Consider the following 23,299-nt stretch of genomic DNA (forward strand, 5'->3'; position numbering starts at 1 on the left):
TTTCTTCCGATAATCCCATACCTTGCTGTTTTTGTAAGTCACTTTGGGCAAGTTATGAACAGGCTTCTGGCTAAATTGTGAGAGTGCTCAAAAAGTAAAAAAAAAAAAGAGAAACTTACATACAGTACTCAGATTTTACTATCATAGTTAAGGAAGTCATATTTGAATGCCTTGGTGCACTTTGAAACCTTCACACCTCTTTGAGTATCAACACTATTTTTGTATTTTTTATTAAGAAATTGTGCTTATCTTTTCGGCTCAATTGATAAAATAAATTGAAAACGTGAAGTCTTTGACCTTCTGTAAATTTGAAGCACAACTGAACTTACATACACTTGGACAATTGATAATAAGAATTTAAAATATCAAATATTTTTTCTTCTGTAAATTCTGAAGCACAATTGAAATTACATATACTTGGGCAAGACTTTCACTGTTATCACTGACTTTTCCTTTCGATAGTATAGGGTCCTAGATACAGGGTCCTTAATAAATATGGCTACCATAGCACGGGATCTAGCTCCCGTCTAGCATCAGTCAGTAAAATGCTGCCTACAATGTCAAAAGGAGAAATGTATTATGAAACCTACCTTACAGTAGATGTTGAAAGTGTCGTCCTTCTGCTCGTACACAAGCTTGATACCGCGACAATATGTTGTCACTCACTCGTCTAAGCTCATCAACTGAAATTCTTCTTATTTCATGCTCAATATTAGCCTGCAGTTCCTCTAATGTGTGCGGATTCGTGCGGAACACTTTGTCTTTCAAACTACCCCATAAATAAAAGTCACAACTGGTTAAATCGGGAGAGCGTGATGGCCACAAACCAACACTAATTACTCTATCATCGAACACCTCACTTATTTTATGCAATGTTTCTTGAGCTGTATGTGCGGTAGCAGAGTTCTGTTGAAACCAACCATACATTTTTTCCTCTTCTGTCAACTGCTTAAGAAATGGCATTAAGATTAGTGTTTGATACCGATGGGCATTTATTGTCTCACGATAAAATATTGGACCTATTATTTTCCTTGCACTTATTGCACACCACACACCAATTTTCTGATCGTAACGGGGGCTTTCTTGCAAAACTGCAAGTTTCTCAGAAGACCAATACCGACAATTTTCTGAGATCACACGTCCATTTAGAAGAAACCAGGATTCGCCTGAGAAGAAAAGTAGCTGTGGATCAATTTCACTACTCTGAACTGAATTCAGAAACCAATTGCAATAATGCACTCTTTGAACCGGATCACCTTCTTGCAGAGTATGAACACGTGTATACTTGTAAGGTTCTAACTGCAGTAACTTTGTTGCATTTCTTGCAGAAGACTGAGAAACGTTTGTCTGTTGTGCAAGTTTAGCTATTGATTTTTGTGGTGAATGCTCTAGATTGGCTACAATTTCATCCAGCTTTTCCTCCGTTAAAACTGTTCGTGTTCGGGAACGTTTTCTGTCCAACACTGAACCTGTGGTTTCAAATTTCATCACTAGTCTTTGTATAGCACTTCTTGAAGGGGGCATTGTATTGGGAAAAGTTTCAATAAACTCTCTTCGAGCAGAACGAGCAGAATTGTTTTTAAAGTAACTTTTACAAAGAAAAATTCGTTCTGCCACAGTAAGATGCCGCACCATTTTCAATACATGTCTTACCACTACAACAACTGTATTCTGACTACTGTATGCATGCCAGTGTGTTGTTGGATGATCTTAAGATTACGGATCTCAAAGTCAAGGGGACTACAGTAAGGAAGGAAGCATAACGTGACTATGGGTCAGTGCAGTGTCTTTTCCCCAGGATGCATTTGCTGTATATGCAGAAGTTATATGTTTTAATGAATCTGTACATAATCCTTGCTGTGTTGGTGACAGTCTTTACTTATTATAGGCATACTGAGATGGGTGACGTTGTCTAATCCTATTCTGATGGTCTTTAGTGGGTATCTTCTCACTTTCCAATTCACAAGATGAATCTGAATATGGAACTATAAGTAATGTTGGCTATGTGGTTATGGTTCATCTACATCAAGGCTGGAATTCTTACAGTAATTATTGGTATTGTTACCAATGCTGTAGATGTTACACGCAGAATTATTTCGAATTGAAAACAGCCTGTAACAACATATCATAACTGTTATGAACCATGAATTACATAGCTCGCGGCATATCTTGAGCAACAGCTATCTACATACTCATATCTTCTACTCAACTGACGAATTGTTTATGCTTGTAAATTGAATTAATCTACTTTCTATGTATTGTATAATTTTGTATAGCTCAAGTGATATATTGTTTATGCTTGTAAATTGAATTAATCTGCTTGCTATGTATTGTATAATTTTGTATAGCTCAAGTGATGTATTGTTTATGCTTGTAAATTGAATTACTCTGCTTTCCATGTATTGCATATTTTTGTAGCTCAACTGATGAATTGTATGTGTTTGAAAATTGAATTTCATTAATCTGCTTGCTATGTATTGCATATTCTTGCATATAAAAAACTGTATAGCAAAACTGATGAATTGTAGCCTATATGCCCGTAAATCAAATTAATATGCTTGCTATGTATTATATATTGTTGTAAAGTCAGTCACCAGTGTAGCTCAGTCGGCAGCAGACTCTCTTGTCTGCTGATCTGGAGCTGCCATAGGGCTTGGGTTAGATTCCTGTTATGGTTGACGGCTAAACTAGCGCTGGTAGTTACCTTCATACTCCGCTTATACACTTGCATATACGAATCTGTGACAAGTTAGGTTTTGTTACTTTAGGCTTTTGTTATGCCTTGCATATACGATCAACAGCATCTCCACAAAAAAAAAACTCCCTTATAAATTCAAAGATTTTCACTTCTGAAATCAAGGGAAATACATTAGCGCTAGTTTCACCGAGCTGATAATCTGGTTGGGTTTCTTCCGAGATTTTCTCCAAACATAAGGCAAATGTCGGGTAATCAATGACGAAACCTCGGCCTCGGTCTCGCCAAAAAATTGTATAACTCTCGAATTGTTCCACATATTTAAGCTTCAATGATAATACAAAGATCTATGGAATATAATAAAATGAAATGAAAATGATTGGGAATGGTAGCTACTGCGCAAGCGTTACGCAGATTTATATACTAAAACACAATTATGAGTTCATCTGATTGTTTGTAGTTCGTCGTATACGAGCGCCCATTCATACTTTAATTTTAACATCGATATTACCCTAATGTCCACTGACGTCACCCAGAGCTCAAGATATACCGCGAGATGTATAACGAGTAGTGTTTTATAAACAGGTTGTACACATAACCTGAAATTTGTTTCTCCATGAATTTTATGTGATATTTAAGGAAATATACTTTCCAATTTACCCCTCATTATTCTTAAAAGAATAATAAGCATATACAGCTTCTTTCATTCAAACTACAAGTTTTTCATAATGAAATAAATACTCATGTTTACAGAACGCAAGACGAACAGCACTGCCGCGAACAGTCAAAAACCAGTGTTGCCAACACGTAAACTGTATCCCCGTCAGTCTCTCACCTGGAAATCCGTCAGAATCCGTCAAAATTAAAAAAAAGTAAGACTTACTCAATATATCTATATATAAATAAAAAGATATTAACGCAACTTTCTTACAATCTTCATTAAATTAATAGTCTGCCTCTAGTTCTGCAATTGATGTGTTTTGTTGGTCTAAGCTCCCCCAAAAATTAAACAATTACAAATGACAGCACCTAAAAAAGTCAAAGGACAATGCAAATCGTAATTTCCGCCAGAAAATCCGTCTCCCGTCAAAGCCATTCTTTTCCCGTCTGCTACATTGAAATTCCGTCACTTTTGAAGGAATTTCCGTCCAGTTGGCGACACTGTCAAAAACACTGAATAGCAGAACAGGCACTTTGTAAATAATAATTATTAACTGTAATTTCCTTTCCACTATTAATTTGTCTTGATAGTGTACAAATTACACTTTTACTTATAAAGTGTTGTCATAAAATAAAAGCCTGTACTTAAGAAGTGTTGCATTTGAATTACATATTTAGCAGATTTCTAATGCCAAACACTGTGGTTAAGTTGGCCAAATCGAAGGAAGTCGGAATGGGCAAATCCATGATGCCAACTTCAAAGAAATATCCTTAGATCTACAGAAGTTTTCGACATGTCAAAGAATGAGTGTCCCTTTAAATCCTAAGAATGTTATAGTTTTTAAGTGGTAGAATTTTTTTTTTCAAAAACTGTAAAACCATAATCGTACTCTTACACACTATAGCTATATATTATACTTATACATAATGAACCGTAAGTAATCATTAATTTCAAGAGGTTACCGGTATTTTTTATGATACCGGTATTTCAAAGAAAAAAGTTCAATACAGTCTTGCTCGTTTTTGCTTCCTTTTCGACCAAAAATTGTTTTATGTGAAAATTTTCATAGCGTGTTTTGGGAAAGCTATTGATTGAATTCCCAATATCCTCAGTAAATTTGAGAGAGCAATGTACTATGATAATAAATGATTCAAAGAATTACAGTTTTGTACTTTAAATGTGCAGAAATTTGATCCGCATCAATGTAACATTTTAAAATACTTTTGCAGCACAAAAAGTTAGATTTGTTCGGATCGAATTTCTGCACATTTAAAGGACAAAACTAAAATTATTGCAATAATTTATTATCATTATACATTGCTCTCTTAAATTGACTGAGCATATTGGGAATTCATTCAATGGCTTTCCCAAAACACGCTATGAAATATTTCACATAAAGCAATTTTTTTTAAAGGAAGCAAAATTCGAGGAAATATGTATTAAACATTTTTGTTTGAAATATTTCAGTGACAGTGGCACAATGTCCAACGCACTATGTACAGAGGTGTACTCATTACGAGTGTCTCCATCTCAGTTCTCCTTTCGTGGCCTACCCCATGTACTGTATCACAGAATATGTGACAGTGGCACAATGTCCAACGCACTATGTACAGAGGTGAACTCATTACGAGAAGTAGAACTTAAAGTGAGAGGGATTTGATCCGGCATCGGAATTGGAATCCGGTGTGGCTTAGTGGATAAAGCGTCAGCACGTAGAGCTGAAAACCCGATTTCGAATCTCGGTGCCGAAGACAATTTTTCTCTGTTCTATCCATCCTTCATCATGTGATAACGCAGAATTCCTTCACGGAAATATCATATTATGTACTTCGGTAGATCATAATAATATCCTTTGATTGAGCTAACTGTAATAGTTAAAAAAAAAATAATAAAAGTCTGATTTTTTTTTTTTTTTTTGTAATTTTAGAGGTTTATAAAAATCATATCTTTTTTCCCATTAGATATTTTATCATCAAAACGAATAAGTCACTCAGAAGAAATGCGTAAACATCCTGTAAAAATATCACATTTCTATACCTAGTATGTTCTCAGATAATGGATCATTAATATAGCAGTTTTAACATTAGTGAGATAAGGTTATTTTTACGACGCTTTATCAACAGCTTTGGTTATTTAGCGTCTGAATGAGATGAAGGTGATAATGCCGGTGAAATGAGTCCGGGGTCCAACACCGTAAGTTACCCAGCATTTGCTCGTATTGAGTTGAGGGAAAACCCCGGAAAAAACCTCAACCAGGTAACTTGCCCCGACCGGGAATCGAACCCGGGCGACCTGGTTTCGCTGCTAGACGTGCTAACCGTTACTCCACAGGCGTGGACTTAGTGAGATAAGACTTGACGACTTACCTTAAGAGGACTTAATTATAACATACAAAATTCTTTCTTCCATCAGTTGCGATTTTAAACTTAGCGTCAAAGGTACAGAATACTACGAGGCGCGTCCAGAAAGTAAGTTACCTTGTGCCGTTTAGGGAAAGAAAATACTAATTTCGTGAAAATATTCATTGGAACAGATACAGTAATTGTTGAGCTATTTTTCAACATATTTCCCCTGAGATGTTGATAAAGCGTCGTAAAATAACCTACATAAAAAAAACATTCCCCACCGAAATTGGGACATTTGACATACCGTGAGATTAACCTTTGTATTCCTATATCGTAGAAGTCTGCCTCCTGGAATCAATTTTTTTTATTTTAGTAGGTTATTTTACCACGCTTTATCAACATCTTTGGTTATTTAGCGTCTGAATGAGATGAAGGTGATAATGCCGGTGAAATGAGTCCGGGGTCCAGCACCGAAAGTTACCCAGCATTTGCTCATATTGGGTTGAGGGAAAACCTCGGAAAAAACCTCAACCAGGTAACTTGCCCCGACCGGGAATCGAACCCGGGCCACCTGGTTTCGCGGCCAGACGCGCTGACCGTTACTGCACAGGTGTGGACTCCTGGAAGCAAAACCAGTGTGTGACAGCCGTCTGCATTCTCTATCACTGTGAAAAACCGGTCGGGAATTTCTTGAGGTGTAAGAAAAGATGGTAATGTCTGGGAGTGAGATCCGGGCTGTAGGGTGAATGTTGAAACACTTCCCAGTGGAACTCCTGCAGAAGTTCTGTTGTGCGCCGTACCGTATGTGGCCTCAAGAAATTCCTGTCCTGTCAGCATTTTCACAGTGACAGAGAGGTGCAGACAGCTGTCACGATCCCAGGCGGCAAACTTCTACGACACAGGGATACAAACGTTGATCCCACGGTATGACAAATGTCTCAATTCCGGTGGGGAGTATGTTGAAAAAATGGCTCAACAATTGCTGTATCTGTTCCAATAAATCTTCCCACGAAACTGTTTTCTTTCTCTAAACGGCACTAGAGAAACTTACTTTCTGGACGCGCCTCATATATGAGTAGGAAAGAATGCCCCTCTCTCTTAATGGATTAGGAGTCACTAATTCTAAACTTCTCTTATTGAGCATGGGTGAATTTTTACATCATAAATTAGTTTTGTTACTGTGTGATTGACAGTAGTGCTGGCTATTTGAAGAAAAATATATATAATCTTATTTTAAGCCACTAACAACTTTGATAGTTATGTCACGCTTAAATAGTAATTTCCATTAATGCAAATAGTTATTATGGCTGTTTGGTGTGAAAGTTTGCAACAAAAATTGTCATTTATTTACTTCAAATTTATTACTTTGTATCAATTCCCATATGCAATATTTAAATAGCCCTACACAAAATACATATTATTTATAGTTCTAAAAATGTTGTTTTTATTTGTGTGCAAAACTAATTCTTTAATTTATATGCATCTTTTTAATAACAGTTCAAGGAAATAAAGTGCAAACGGTAATGTCATTGGGAACAGATAAAAGAAATGAATTCTCGCGAAATGCGTAAGACTTGTAATTAAAATGCATATATCATCTTTGTGACAGCTATTTTTTAACTCATATCACGATCGCCAAACCTTGTGATGCAATAAAACGCTATCTGCGTCAATAATTGTTGACAGTCTCTTATTACAGGCTGCAGTTGTGTTTGGTTCCACGTATACTTTCACGGTTGAAAATAAATCAACATATAGAAGTAATTGAAAAATTCGAGATGGAGGAGGAAGATTATGGAGGTAGTATCTTATTTATCGATTCTTCCAGTTGCAGAAGTTATTCTGTCGAAGTACAAAGTGGGTGAGAAATGGCAGATGAATTTCGCTGGAGTCTTCTAACTGAAACTGGATTTTTTACGTGCAGTAAATATCGCCCTTAACCAGTTCGAACATGCGAATCTAGGATCAAATGGCCAGCATGGGAACCATTAGATTACCGAGGGCGACTAAGATTATGAATGAGTTAATAAGAGTAGAGATATTTTAATATTTGTTATTCTTATTTTCCAAAATCAGAGTATCCCCTGCACTTCATTAACCCGGATTATCGGAAGTTTACAGTAGCCTACATCATAATTTATGTAACAATACAAACCATATATATGTATAATCTAAAGTATACTGTATATATATATATATATATATATATATATATATATATATATATATATATATATATATATATATAGAAAATCAAGTTTAACCAACGAAACTATTAAAACTAATCTAAATTAATGTATCACATCGATATTTTGCCTATATTTCGATTAATGGCAATTCGTTGGAAGAACCGAGAAGAACCAAGCAAATTCCTCCGAAATTATAATTGCCGACCCCGTAAGTTGAAACTGGCACTTTCAAATTTGAAGGTTGTGTGAACTCAGGCACTTTGCTTCAATATTTGAAAGTTGCATTTGGTGGAATGTTTAAGTGAATCAATATCAAGTTTCAACAACTACTTTGTACCAAGTATTACAATAATTACAGAAGCAGTTGTTACTCACTGAACCAAATACTTATATCTTCAGTGATATGAAAGTTTCCAGGGAAAGAATCTTAAAGAGAGAAAATAACAAACCAATTAAGATTAATTAGAAAACCTTGCCATCGAGAAATTTGACGCGGTTCAATAACTTCCTTATGTAACTATTAGGTTTAAAGTTACAGTTTCAGTAGTTTTAAAGCATCAAATAATACATACATCGACATGTTTTCTACTTTATTCGTCTCATAAATTATCACAATGTAACTACAATACATTTAACGACGTACATTAATGTAACAAGAAACAAAACTTATGAAAGCTTTGTGTGACTGTTACGTTTAGAAACGAAGTTGATCTGAATTAATTCAATATCTCAAGATGTATTAATGTATCAGATAGATATAAAACATATCAACACAATTAATATTACACATATAATAGATTGCTGGCCTAGGTGAAGGAAATAGGGGATGGTAGCATTTTATTGACCACGGAGAAAGGGAAAGGATGTTGCAATGAAAACCCTTGGATGTTTTCAAATCTCACAAACGGGTTGCTGTTTCCATCCCACTGTAGCCTGTGCCTACTTAACCAGCTATAGAACGATAACTATTGACCCAATGAAAACCAAATTCTGAATAATGAAAATGCAGACTGCGCTTCATGATTATTCTTGTCGTCACACATTGTTCAGCTCAACAACGTGTCGACTTCGCTCTTTTTCCTTTGAAAGTATATATTTCAATGACGTTTGACTTTGGAATAACCTGTGAAGTAATAACGAAAACTTATCCCTTACCGGTACTGTGAACACACAAAATTGCTCAATTTGGGAATCTGAACCTTCAAGATTTATTAAATTCCTCTGCACAGTGGAAGAGTCGCGGATTAGTGCAACTTCACGTGTAGTTTCATCATTGGCCCGTTTCTTTGAAAAGATGGGAGCCCAATGACCCAGTACGCGTAACAGTAACAGGCGGACGTCAGTGCCAAAGCTACACCAGCTGTATAGAAAAAAAGGTGCTTTGAACGCAACCATTTTAAAAATATTTTCCTGGGATTTCATGGAGATAATTTTTTCCCGCAAGTCTTCTACAATGTTAATATTAAATTTCACATATCCTTTAGTAATAATTTTTCTCCAGAACTGAGTTAAGTAGGCATAGTTTAATTATAACCAATCTTTAATTCCACTTGTGTCTTTCTTTTCGCTTTCTTGTTACTGCTCTAATTTGTCTTCAAATCTGAATACTTTAATTTTTTTATTAAAAAAAACTAAATCTTACAATGCATAATGCGACAGTACACAGATAAAAATAATGTTTTCCTAGGGAGTTGAAATAATGCAGCCGATTTGGTCCCTTGGCTTTAAAAATAAATGTATGTGTATGTATGTATGTATGTGCAATACCTAAATGTCTTTCGCTGAACTTACGAGTAAATAAAATTCATTAATTTTAGTGAATGTGTTTAAAAAAATGAATCGGGAATTCGGAGCCACCCGACATAAGCAGAATTTATAAAATTGTATCATTTATTTGCATATCGGTACGTGAGAAATCTACATATTTTAATCAGTTATTTAACGACGCTTTTTTCAATTATAGTTTATCTTTACTTTATGGGGTATATTATTAATTTATAAAAGTAGATTTTTGTTGTACCTTGTATCAATTGCGAGGTTTTAGATTTTGGTGAACTTTAGTGATGAGATGATATTTGCCGAGGTAAGATCAAGTATTCCCATGGGATCACCCGAAGTTTGCCTTGCAGTTCGGAAAAAACTCCAATCAGGTAATCGGCCCTAGTGGAATTCGAACCGACGCCTTAGTTCGACTCGCTACTCACTACTGTTCAGTCAATTGAAGAAAACAGTGTATGATGATAATAAATTATTGAAAGAATTTTAGTTTTGTCCTTTAAATATTCAGAAATTTGATCCGAACAAATGTAACTTTTCGTTCTGCAAAGGAATTTTATAATGTTACATATATTCGCATCAAATTTCTTCATATTTAAGGACAAAACTAAAATTCTTTCAATCATTTAATATCATAATACACTGCTCTCTTAAATTTACTGAGCATATTGGGAATTAAATCAATGACTTTCCCAAAACACCCTATGTAATATTTCATACTAAGCAGTTTTTAACTGGAAAAGGAAGCAAAAACGAGCAAATTGTTTCAAACTTTTTTGTTTGACATATCTCAAAAGAAATTATTGACATTTCTTACGGTTCACTATGTATATATATATATATATATATATATATATATATATATATATATATATATATATATATATATATATCTGCTATACTGTATATTGTGTTGTAGTTAATGATTAGAGACAGTCAAAATTCGTGATTCGCGAAATCGCGAAAAACCAAATAAACTTAGTTTAAAACATGGTCCACATAAAAAATATCATATAATTACACGTTTCAATTCGCGAAAAATCGAAAAAAATCCTATGACTCGCGTATTTAGCATATTTTATGTCGTTATTTGCGAAAAGACGCAATTTTTCAGCAATTAATAAATACATTATCTAAATTTGCAAATTTTAGAAGTTTTGTTTGAAAAATGCACAAGGCTTGGAATGCTGGCGCTAGATGGTGTGAGTTGAAATGGTTCGTAAACGGTTTGATGCAACTGAAAGTAGTTTGAAACCTATCTTTGATCAGGTGCCAACCTTAAAGGATTTATCATCTGATGTAGCAGTAGCCTACATGCATACAGTGAACTGAAGGACATAGTTAAAAGTAGTCCTGGACTTTCAGTGCGAGAAGGTTTGCTGTCATTACGTGAAGATCACAGTGATTTTGTGGACGGAGCACTCCAAGCTATGTGAGTTCCAGTTTCTAATGTTGTCTGTGAACGTTTTTTTCACACTTTTCGTGTGTGATAACAAACAGAAGAAGAAATCTTACAATTACAAACATAGAACTGTTGTCTGCATACAACTTTGAATGTTAAATAATGTTCAGTATCTTAGAATTGTTGTCAACGTAAAACTTTGAATACATAATTATAATTGTCAATTATCTTGAGCAACATAATAATTTAGTAAAGTAGGGTGAAAATTTCAGGTTTACTCAAGAATTTTTATCCTTCTTAACCAAGAATTTTAGTCCCTTTTATTCAAGAATTTTGACTGTCTCTATTTATGATATTCTCACAATATTTGTGTTCAGTGCAAAATGTGGCTAATAATATTCAATTTTATTACAAAAAGGGAGAAGCTCCATTATTTGTTTATATCACCCTCCTAATTTCCTGACTGTAATTAATACGTGAGTGATAAAATGAAACTCCTAGGTACCTAAGACATACTTTGAAAAAGGAAAGAAGCTCATTTAAAATTGGAAATTTTTAATAATGTTTTTGTTGTTTTCGACAACTTTGTAAAAGTGAAGCTACCTCCTTCTTGCAGGGAGCCCTTCACCTGAAAAGGAAAGTAGGTTCAACCTTGGTGACGTCATGTATCCTGTAAACAATACCGTCACAAATTTAAAAAAATCTCATTTGAAAATTTTTCTCATTGCCTCATTTCCAAATTCAACGATTCTAGATAAAAATTATTCTATTCTATTTTTTAATTTTCCATTAGATGAAGCACAAAGCAAAATGTAGCGAGGCTGAAAAAACATATTTCGATATTTTCGCGCAAATACACGTTTTCAGCATCGCTATCTGATTTCAGGAAGGATTCGTTCGTCCGTGTGTTTTAGCCTGTCTGAGCACTGATATTCTTTCAAACCAATAAACGGTTCTTTCACATTCAGTATCCATGACACAATTTATCCGCGAAATATTATTATTAAATAGAGTCAGTTTAGTAAGAGATAATGGGAAGCCACCGGCGTAGCTCAGGCGGTAGTGCGTTCGGGGTGAGTTCGAATCCCGCTTGGGTTCTTTATTGGTTTTTATGTGATTTTTTCCAACTGTAATATGAAATATCACAGATTTCATTAACACTATATAACCTCGCAATTTATACAGCAACGTATAGAAGTTAATATTAAAAATTAATTTCCTAGTTTTTATTTCGAATTACAAATACAGTGACGATCCAATTCAAGAATAATCACAAGATTTTCTTCGTGATTTCTATTAGGTATGATCAAGAGACAAATAAGGCGAAAAAACTTCTTACAGGAAATTACAGTATATTAATTATAATTATTCACCCTTTTTCGTTGCGAAATCGGCCTCAGTTTCTAACCACTCCTGCCAAAATGAGATACAGGAGAATTCTCATTAAAGATTTATAGGTCACGAATTTTCTGTCGCACCTTAAAGGATTACCGGTCCCTGGTAGTACTATAAACATTCACTCAGTCATTATAAAGCTTTATAAGATTTAAAATATAAATGAAAGTCTATTCTTTGAATATCATTATAAACTAGTAACAAACAGGGTGTTAAAAAGCACTAAATATTTTGAGAGGTGGTAATAGGCCTATTCATGAAAACGAGAAGACGAAATCTAATATACATGGGTTCTAAAACTAATATCTTCCTAGATAACGTAAGAGATTCTCAATGTGATTTCCATGGAAAGAAAAGTATTAATTATTTTGAGATGTGGTTATATTCATAAAAATAAGAAAACTAAATCTAATAAACATGGGTCCTAAAATTAATACACTCGAGATATGAGTACTTCTTCATCAAGGTTATACGAGATATTCAATGTGATTTCCATTCACTGTAACGCATCCATTTTCCCTAAGTCTTAGAGCAGTGGTTCCCAAACTTTCTGAAGGCGCGACTCACATTTGGGCGAGACTTTCTTTTGCCGTACCGTACTAAACCCCATTCGAAAAATATAAATCCTTTTAAAATCGAAAATAATGATAATTTTACTCACAATCAGTGGATACCATCCAATGTACAGTATTATCAAATTGAATTATATATGGTGCAACAATTACACGAACTATAGTCCGACCATCGGATCTGTGCCCCCGTAAGATATGCGAACTGAACCTTAAATCCTTTTCAGCCTCGGCAATTCATTTCTCTCCCTGTATTCCTATTTCTCTCTTTTCTATCCCTCTCTCTTTCTCTCCCCCTCTACTCACAATTTTGAGCCTTCTTGCGGGACAGTTTATTTGCACTTCCAGTCCAGTGTTGTCAACTCAACATGAATACTATAGCACGGAGTGGTGAAATAAATATTATTAAGCAAATAATAGCATTTTGCGATGAAGAGAAACAAACAGGTCAATATTTGTTTCCTATAAATCAGGCAACGAAAAGAGCAGCTGCGATCACATGTGAGGCTTATTTTATTTCAATTGATTACATATTAAAATTGCTTACTTAACTAATACTAATATAATACAACATGTTATGTAATTTATATAGGCAGGTCAGAGCGCCTAATAAAGAAAATCAGGAGAGAGGGAGTCTGTGCAGGAGATGAAAGCTAGAGTCACCAGGGAACAACAGACCAAGGGAACCTTTAATTCTTGTAAATGATATGGACAGATATATTTTAAGAAGAAAGATACAAGAATTTTATACGATGCAGAAAGAAGTTCCGACATTGGAGAAATTATTGAAGGTTGCGAGAGAAGCAATAAATTTCCAAGGAGGGAGAGAAACGCTACGGAAAGTGATTCGAGACATGGGATTTAGATTTAAAAAATGTAGAAATACAATGTGTATTTTGATTGAAAGAAATGATATTGTAACACGGAGGACCAGTTATTTAAGAAAAATTGCGAAATTTCGAAGAGAAGGAAAGTATATCGTGTATTTAGACGAAACATGAATACATCCGCATTATACTGTTAAAAATGATGGCAAAGCGATGATGTTTCTGATGTAATTTCAATTTAACCAATAAATATCCACTGTAATAATATATTATCTGCAAACAATCGTAAGTCAATCAGCGTCATGAGACCTACTTAAATTAAATTATGAATAAGTAATAATTAACCTTACATTATTATAAGCAATATTCAAGAGACATGACACTGACGGAAGTTTGGCAACATCCCTATTCGGCAAGGTTCGTGGCCTGCTGTTTGACGTAGTGGAGTGAAACGGATGGAATGGGGTGAGTAGAGGCGTTAACTTTTCCAAGAACGACGACAGCGCTGAAGGGGCATAGATCCGATGGTGCGACAATATTAGGTAAACATCATTTCTAGTACTTCAAACCATTACCACCTGGCGCTGCGGTAATAGTTCAATAAAAGTGGTAAATTCCATCAAAGGAAGGGCGTGCAAACTCATATTTTCAACAAAATTTGTGAAGGTATGGGTTCGTTATATGAAAATACACTTTATCACTCGGAAGATAGCTTCCTTATGGTAACGTGTTGAAAAGAGATTTACAGTTAAGAACAGAACTTTTAATACACCTGACTTTTAATATATATAAGACGAGAAATCAAAATATATGCAAACCTATTTTTCAATTGAAGAATGTGATCTCAAAACTCACTCAGTTCATTTGGCCATTTTTATTACACACAAACACACACACATATATATATATATATATGTTTTTTTTTTTTTAAGATTTCGATCATTATATTTAAGCTTCTTTTCTTCCAAAACAACGCCAATCCTTGTCCAAAAGTTTGTTATTGTGTATATCACTTGAAAACAAACTCAGTCCATAGACTGGTGGATAAAAATCTATTAGCCTAGTCCTTTCATAAAAATGGATTGGACGCATTTTAAATAATAGTTTGCAAGACCAAAATGTTAACATTACAACAGAGATAAAATTAACGGGTTTACAAAAAAACTTGATTTCTGGTCAATGTCATTTCACGAAAAGATATTTGATTCATCCCAGTGTATTAAGAGCTCATGAAAAATTTCGCTACATATAATAGACAAATTCTGTGTTTTTGCGGACACGCAACTACGTTTCCACAATTTTAATCAACAACTTTTTGAGTACATTTCGGAAGAAACTCAAAACAATTACTACTATTACAAAGCTTACGAATCCAATTTTTAGGCATTTGCTTTCAACTGGTTGAAATTCCAGAAACTATTAAGAAAAATCTCATTTAAATATGTACCTAGAAATAGAATGTTTAAATTATATAATTTTTTCGCTGAGCATAGATCAATTTTGGATTAAAAGAATGCAAGAATACCTCGACATTGCAAAAATACGTAATTTTTAAATTTCTAAATATTTCCAACTGTATTTATGCAAAATGAGTTTTTCATCTATGTTCACCATCAAAACAAAATTGAGACATTTCCTTGAACTTTAAAATGATATCACTGTGTGTGTGGAATACTCAGTCCAGATTTGAGAAGCTACTTTCTGAAAAAATAGGCATATTAATCGCATTAATTATTTTTTTATTTTATAACTACTGTAACATTTTTTAGTCCTATGTTCAATATTGTTTACGTTTATAAATACAAAATAAATATTACTAAGGGACTTTTTGACTTATTTTGTAAATCATCTCGCGACCCCTCTCAACCCCTTACACGATTCCCCTGGGTGTCGTGACCCACACTTTGGGAACCGCTGTCATAGAGAATCACACCTTCTTACCATTCACATACTGCATTTCCGATATGATACTAGGCCTATATACCCAACAAGAAACAAGCAAAGATCTCACATTAGAAGAGCGGTTCTCAACCTATGGTACGCGTACCACTGATGGTACGTGAGCCACTGCTGGTTAGTAATTAAAAGTGTGAAATAAAAATATGAATTATCATAAAATATAAACATATATAGCTTTTTTCTGTATATTTTATGAAACACTCCATTAAACAAATTCAAATAAATTGTCTTAATTAAACACGCTTAATTAAATCAACGTATTACCAGTATTGGTATTGGACCATAGAATAGTAATATGCGTTACAAGAGCGGTATGTTGAAGTTTTCATGTTCGAGGAAAAGTTTGAAAAAGCGAAACGCAGTTGAGCTTTTTTAATTTCCGCGAATTGAAAGAAAACATACCGCTCGTGTATCGTACATTATTTTGTGCGAAGATCGTTTATTACATACCTAAAAGAGGAATTTCTAATTAGTTGCAATGAAATCTCCATCTTGGTTTCTGTTCAACGACGGCAAATTTTCAAAACAAAAATATCTATCTTCAACATTGTTGCTTTAAAATATTTTCTGTGTTTACTATACTCCAGCAGGCCGTGATATACGTGTCTTTTTTTTCCCCCAGTCTATGATGAGTCTGGAATCTTGTTGATTTTTTCACGGCTTCCTTAGTGTTACTTGCATCACGAATGCAGTAACTTTAGTGGAGTTGTAGAGTTTACCTAATTTTTGCAAATATTTAAAAACAATAATTAACAGTGCAATTTAGGTGAAATTACAGTGGTAAGTTTCCAATTTATAATTATTACTATATTGAACGTCTCTAAAAATAATATGTTAAAAGCCTAAGCAGTAAAATCAATATGTCACTTAAGCTGTAAGATGAGGGAAATTGTTATGTGTGTTAGGTTGGGAATACTGAATGTGGAATTATAGACTTTCTGCGGATTGGTTTTGTGCGGAAACCAAGCAAATACGCACGATCTCGCAAAACGTTTATTATGACCCTGGGAGCGACACTTGACGATTTTCCATTATAAATTTGGTTAGTGGTACAGCTAATGTCCTAGATTAAAAATAGTGGTGCGTCATTGAAAAAGGTGGAGAACCGCTGCATTAGAAGATACGCTGTTCTTGCAATAACAATTTCAAAGGCCTTGTTGGGTACAAAATTCAAATTTAGGGCCGTTTTTATTATAATTTTTTATTGCTTTGGTGAATACTACCACTTCATAAAATAATGAATGCTTTTTAAAATGGCAATCACATTGAGCATCTCTGACTATATTGACGAAGTACTCATATCTCGAAGGATATTAATTTTAAGACATATGTTTATTAGAATTTGTTCCTTGTTTTGATTGATGTTACCACCTCTCAAAATATTGAATGTCTTTTATTTTAACACCTCCCATATGTTATTTTTAACAGTTATACAACTTTAAACGTACAATATCGTAAATGGAAAAGAAAATATAATTACTTTGAATTTTATTGTAAAGTGGTAGTATACGATATTTAACGTTTTATCTACAGTAATCTCGCTACAGGTTTTGATTTATCTAGAGAAAGTCAAAACTCGAGTGGGATTTAATTGACTATTACACGATTAGAAGAAAGTATATAAAGATTAAAAGTACTCTAATACAATAAAATATTAAAGGACTTACTAAAATACTAAACTGTCTTGAAAATGTATTATTGTACCATCTCATCATTACAAATATTCCGCTAGATGGTAGTAGTGTGTTATGATGAGCTCTTCTCTTGTTACCAGTTGTGCGAACTACACAATCTTCATTGAACTCTGTTGCATTCCCCTTCAATTATCAATATACTGAACAGGGCAAATAAAAATGGACCCGATTTCAATAATTTATTGTGTAAAATATAATGAACATATCGTATTGTGAGACGTGTGCTTCGGAAGGTAAAATTTCGAAGTTTAGTTTCCCCGCATTGTTTCCACTTTCGCCCGCAAGTAGTTAGCAGTAGAGCAGTGAAGGAAAATGGCATTGACTGGAGAACATAAATCCTTCTGCGTGCTTGATTATCACGTAAACAACTCTGTGATTAGTGTTCAGCGGCATTTCCGAACCCTCCTACTGGGAAGGTCATTCGTAAGTGGTATGTGCAATTCAGAGTTTCGGGCTGCATCTGTGAACGACCGTCCGTCGGCTGAGGAAGAGACAGTGGAACGAGTTCGCGCACCTTTCGTGCGGAGTCCATGGAAGTCCACCTACTGGGCAGCAAGAGAAAAGATTTATGGACCTTATTTTTCAATAAACGCACTGTGACAGGACATGTTTTCCTTGATATGATGCAACGATGGCTCCTCCCGCAGCTTGAAGAGGATAGTGCAGATTATATTCTTTAACTGGATGGTACCCATCCGCATTACCATGGCAGCGTTAGGGACCATTTCAATGTGGCATTGCAACGACGATGGATGGACCGTGTATGTGTGAGGGATGCACAGCTGCTTCGTTGGCCACCTCGTTCTCCCGATTTGGCCTCATGTGATTTCTTCATGTGGGGTTTTGTAAAAAGTTATGTTTATGTACCACCACTTCCAACGACACTGGATGACCTGCGCGCCGCATCACAGCAGCCACTGCTGATCGTGACCTGCTGCATAAGGTTCGGCAGGAAATTGACTATCGGCTTGATGTGTGCCGTGTTGCGCAGGGTGCTCACATAGAAAACTTACGTCTGAAGAAAACTTCGAAACTTTACCTTTCGAAGCACACGTCTCACAATAAGATGTGTTCATTAAATTTCACACAATATATTACTGAAATCGGTTCCATCATTTTGACTTGTCCTGTATATTAAACAATTTCTGATACGTGACTATCCATAATCTCATACAGCAAAAGCTACAGTATAACATAACCTAAATAATATAAACAAGATGAATGATAGAACAATTTTAATTAAGGACGATGAAATAAACACGAACTATTTTAAAAGGTACAATCATTGAAAGTACAATGTTGGCAAAGAAAGAAATAAATGCTAGGGAGGTAATAAAAATTGTAGGATAAGCAGCCATGATTGGTTGAAACACGTCGTTCCGTGCCGTTTTATTGGTCAAAAGTAGTATGACGTAGTACAAGTGTAATAGCCATCTTAAATGGAGAATTTTGTAGTCATTATTAAAACAGTGCTAGAAAATAATGTAATATATATTATGAATAGCCCAACTAGAAGCACTACTTTATGTGAATTTCTGCAAAATTAATTATAAACTATACACAGGCCTATACCTACATTGTGCAATTTATAAATGAAATCAAATATCTTAATTTTGAGACTCGAATTAATGTTTTTATGTGCAATCCGATAACCTAAAATATATGGTCATCTTTGGGTGCACAATTAAATAAAGTATGTGTTTTGAACAATAGTTCAATTATAAATAAACTATGAATGGTAATATTTGCAACGTGACAAAAGAACTGAATTGAAGATTGTTATCCAAAAACTCGCTCAGTCAATTTGGCCATTTTTATGATTCCTATGTCATATATATGTATATGATTAAGTTTGGGACCTCTATAATTATATTTTAAGCGTGTTTTCTTCCGAAACAATGCCAGTCCTTGTCTAAAAGTTCATGTTATTGTGCCTGTCACTTGAAAACTCGCTCAGTCCGTAGACCAATGGATAAAAAAGCTAGCCCAGTCCTTTCATAAAAATAAACTTAACGCGTTTTGGGATCATACTTTTCAATTGGAAACGTATGAGGAAATAGGCTATGTGTCAGCTCCGTGATACGATTTTTTAGTTTTTTCTCACTCAAATTCAACAGAACTTTAGATTTTGGAGTTTGGTATGCCTTCACGCAGACATTGGGAGACGATAAAATCCCCGATTCTGTTGTGTCGCCTCTGACTCATTTGCATGGAGCAACGGGATGTCCGGTCGGCCAGGCCTCGAGAACGCAATCTCAGACAGAAAAGCAGTTCGCATGGCCTTCTGGGATGTAGCCGAGTGCGACAGTTACGAATTGAGAGATGGGGTCAATATTTTGGTTGTTCTAGTCACAAACGAAACCTGAAATTTTAGGAACCGGTTTGGGATTTGCGTGCCCTGAGCCTGACGAGGCAACAGGAAAGCCAACTATTCAATTTGTGAAACTGTACGCATTGTAGGCATCAAACCAAGGCCGTGAGCACATCATTGCCCTGCTCCACCCCGACGACCGGATATCTATTGAGGGTTCCGGAAGTGCAGTTGTATAGAGCGCTAAGGTCGACGCACCTTGTCGTGCACGACACGCGCGCTCGGTACTGAAATGAAATTCGCTCGTCCAGCGACTCAGTGAAGATCGCACAATAAAAAAAAAATGCATACTTATATACATAAGATTTGCAAAAGTGTAAACTGCTTCGTCAAATCAAATGCTTTAGTTATTTTATATATGCATTTTAAGTTATTTGCATTCGGTTTATTTTTCTTCCATGGTGGCAGAGACAAAAAAGTTCCATGTTGAAAAGGAATATAGACAGCAGAAGGACAAATTACGCAGGTTCAAGGTAGCCGAGGAAAAAAAAAACTCTCTGTTAAACACTCTGTCCATCTCTCAGTCTTTGTAGGCCTATCTATAGTTTTCATGCCAATGATAATAATAGGTCTACACTTGAATTTAGTATTTTATATGTTTATAATGTGGAATAATCGCATTTCACGTGATAACGGCACTCCTAACACAAAGAGAAACGCTCTAGCGAGTTTCATTCAACACTCTCACCTGCACAAAGTTGAAATTTTCATACCAATGTATTTTATTAATATATCTTATAATATTTTGACGAAAATATAAAAACAATACGTTCAATAAACATCTTACAATTTTTCGAATTATTACGTCTTAATGGGCAAATCAATGCGTGATATCCTGTAATATATTCCAACACTAGAAAGTTCATTCGCGAGAAGCTTTTCTGTTGGTTGGCCTCCAAATAAAGCCATTTAGACTTTCTTGCAGTATGATGGTGTAGCAATCAGAATTTTATTTGAGGTGTAGGGGCACTAGTAATGCCAAATTTATTTGCACCGACGAAGGGATGGGAGAGGATGATACCTGGCAGACTTGAGCAAGGAGCTATTAATTGAAGGGTCTGGTGCACATTTACCACATTTCTCAGGAGAGACAATTAAATGTCTCCCTCTTGCACTAAACAGATAAGGAGGTAAGATTCAAACTCTTGTAACACGCTCAATTTCCAGCAGATCTGCCTCGTTCTTGTATCAAATATGCCACTAATTTTTCCCTATATACATAGACAGAAGAAATGAAATTTTGTGAATTTGGAGTTACCTCCTTTTTGCACCAAGCTCTTCAGTTGTTGACTGGAATCATCTAGAGCAGGGAGAGGGATATTTTAAGTGTCAACATGGACGCCGCAGAGTTTCTTCCTATCAGAATAGATTATAAAGGAGTTTTTATCGACATTAAAAATGCATAACCCTTGCCTGAGTTTGAACTTGAGAACGTACACTGGTAAGCAAGGTGGTCACAAGATCACTGGGGACGAATCAACGGTAATTCTTGCATATGGAGCGGTGAGTTCCAAAACTTGATAAGTGCAAAAATTATATAAAAAAGAGATATTTATTTCAATCAATTCAGATGGTACCCTTGCATCATATTACACCAAGTGTTTGTGTCAAATTTGATTATTTAAGAGTTTTATTAGATTTAAAATACGAACTTTGTTCCAAAACTTTGTAAGACATTCAGTCATATTGTCTCAAAACTCCATACATGAAGAATGACCACTTTGAATCAAAACTTTATACATTCTTATTCCTCTAGACTGCACAAATGCTCGGTTTGTTCTAAAATTTCATACGTTCATACTCCATACTGCTGCCAGCATAGAAACTGTACAATACCAGCATGGGATTTTAAAGGGTAAATAACACATTATTTAGTATTTTTCCTGTAATTTTAAGGTAAATGTATAGAATTGTAGAAAATAATCTTCATGAATACAGAGAACAAGAGTATGATATAACAGAAATTTTAACTACACACAATTCCATTAACATTAACATTGAATATTTATGTCTTGTATTAAGTATTGAAACTAAACCTTTGTGTTATACTAGTAGACTATATTATAAAACTCTTCTATATATATTTCACTAGACTGTGACTATAATTAAGACTTTATAGTACTATTAAGATTTGTTTGACATGTTCCATATTCTAGGTGTGAAGCGATGTACGAATACCATGGAATGTAAATGAATACAATACAATACAACACTTAATTTAAAATGTTAAAAAGGTTAGCGCTTCATTACTATCAATTGTAATAAACATAATAAAAGAGTGTTGTTTAGTCTAAACTTCAAAAGTGATACCAAGAAAGCACCACTTATGAGTCAACTAGGCCAGGAGATAATGGGGTAGGGTGGCCAGTTCCTTTCCCCCTCCATTGCATACATCGCCGACTAGCTACATATTACACTAGTCAGACTTCAGAAGCATACAAACAATTGTTCTTCCTCTGACACATATCGTCAAGCGAGATGTACTGCCTGATAATAGATGTTCATATCAGCCAGAACCTCAATCAGAGGATAATAAAAGAGTAAAAATATTATTTCAGGTCTGGATTAAATAATAAAACCATAATTTTGTTTCAGTCATTACTTGTGACTGAATTAATTTTATGTTATTTTTATGTTGCAATAAAATTCATATTTGCAAACAATTTCCAATGAAATCTTGATTCATATGGTCTTTTGCAACAAAACTTAATGCATGTACATTTCAGTTTGTTATTACGTTAAAACATAGGAGGAAATAATGAACTGCTTTTTCTCAACTTGCTCTTATAACTCTTCTTTTTTTCATTTTGGCTGTAAATTATTCAACAATTGCAGTTTGGTAAAAAAAAAATGTTTTTCTTGCTTCCCGAAAAATGATGCCAAGTGTACTTACGAGTTTTGGAACTCACCGCCTCGTATACAGTATAATTGCACATTATTTCGGAAATATTGTTTACTTAAATGCAATCCGCAATAAAGTGCATCACAAGAAGAATATTCCTCCGAAGAGCTGAACCTGCACTGAAATTGTTGAAATGCTACAAAAATTCATTGTAGAATATTTCTGGTAAAGTAGAACCTCTATTATCCGTGGTAATGAATGGGGTGAGCTGAACGGTTAATTGAAGAAATCGGATAATCCGTACGATAAAAGTTTTCGTAAATTTAGTGAATAATATTTACACTTTCGTAATTCGCTTCGCAGTTTTGCCGCTGTTGCTAGACAGAGGATCCGAAGTTCACTAATTTAAGTCTGGTTATCAACCATGGGTTTTTAAGGGGCAAGGAAATTTCTTGTAATGACTGTCTGTGGAAAGATATCACTATTGTAGGTCTCGTGTTGTAGATTTACGTACTTTCTACACTCCAATCTCGTTTTCTGATGCGAGATGAGCCACGGTTTATCTTTCCCCAAA

The 23,299-nt window shown here is 34.8% G+C and overlaps 1 protein-coding gene across 4 annotated transcripts in view; it reads right to left on the minus strand.

Annotated features, from left to right (window-relative positions):
- The window catches only part of LOC138707661 (uncharacterized), a 141,430-nt gene that overhangs the window by 86,118 nt on the left and 32,013 nt on the right, over positions 1-23,299 (minus strand). The window contains exon 1 of one of the 4 annotated variants that reach the window (XM_069837390.1): positions 591-730. The exons of the other annotated variants lie outside the window; for them this stretch is intronic. The gene's annotated coding sequence lies outside the window, so the exon portion shown is untranslated. Of the gene's footprint in view, positions 1-590; positions 731-23,299 lie in introns of those variants that run through there. 4 annotated transcript variants of the gene reach the window in all.

This window comes from Periplaneta americana, chromosome 10 (genome assembly GCF_040183065.1).
Source record: "Periplaneta americana isolate PAMFEO1 chromosome 10, P.americana_PAMFEO1_priV1, whole genome shotgun sequence".
NCBI classification, from domain to species: domain Eukaryota; kingdom Metazoa; phylum Arthropoda; class Insecta; order Blattodea; family Blattidae; genus Periplaneta; species Periplaneta americana.